This window comes from Brienomyrus brachyistius, chromosome 19 (genome assembly GCF_023856365.1).
Source record: "Brienomyrus brachyistius isolate T26 chromosome 19, BBRACH_0.4, whole genome shotgun sequence".
Lineage (NCBI taxonomy): Eukaryota > Metazoa > Chordata > Actinopteri > Osteoglossiformes > Mormyridae > Brienomyrus > Brienomyrus brachyistius.
The window spans coordinates 21,748,064-21,748,681 of NC_064551.1; positions in this window are offsets into that span (position 1 = coordinate 21,748,064).

Genomic DNA, 618 nt, shown 5'->3' on the forward strand with positions numbered 1-618 from the left:
GTTGGAGATGCCTACTGCGACATGCAGGGCGAAGCTCATGCAAATTCCCTGCGAAGCAGTGTATGCTGGAAGTGCAACCCCCTAGATTCCTTCACACAGGTCCACTGCAAAGCATGCACACGCATACACACAGAAGCTGCTCAGGGGCAGACGGCATTAAGAAAATAATCAGAGTGCGAGGATAGTATTAGAGGCCTCTCTCGGACCCCCCCCCCCCCCACCAAATGGTGTTTATCTGACCTGTGAATGACACAAAGCCCCACGCAATGCGTTGCTCCACCTTCACCCTGCCTGTCATCTGTCCCCCTTAGAAAACATAAATCAAAACAAGGGCAGAATAATGGAGGGGGGGGGAGGGGGGCAAAGGCGAGATTCAAGTGCCGGGGCCACGCGCACCGTACATGGACCCCAGCGCACTGAACTGTGTCCCTGTCACAGCATCGCCGTCGGTCACTCTTACCTCTGTGTGCCGACGACAGGCCACATGGAGCCCAGGGCGATAGGTTGGATGCCGACTCGCCTTGGCTCCTGCGGGGAGGAAATTTAGCTGCATTAAACTTGCGAAGGGCTTCTTGGGTATGCTCTGCCCTTTCTTGAACGTCCAGGCTCGCCCCTTAT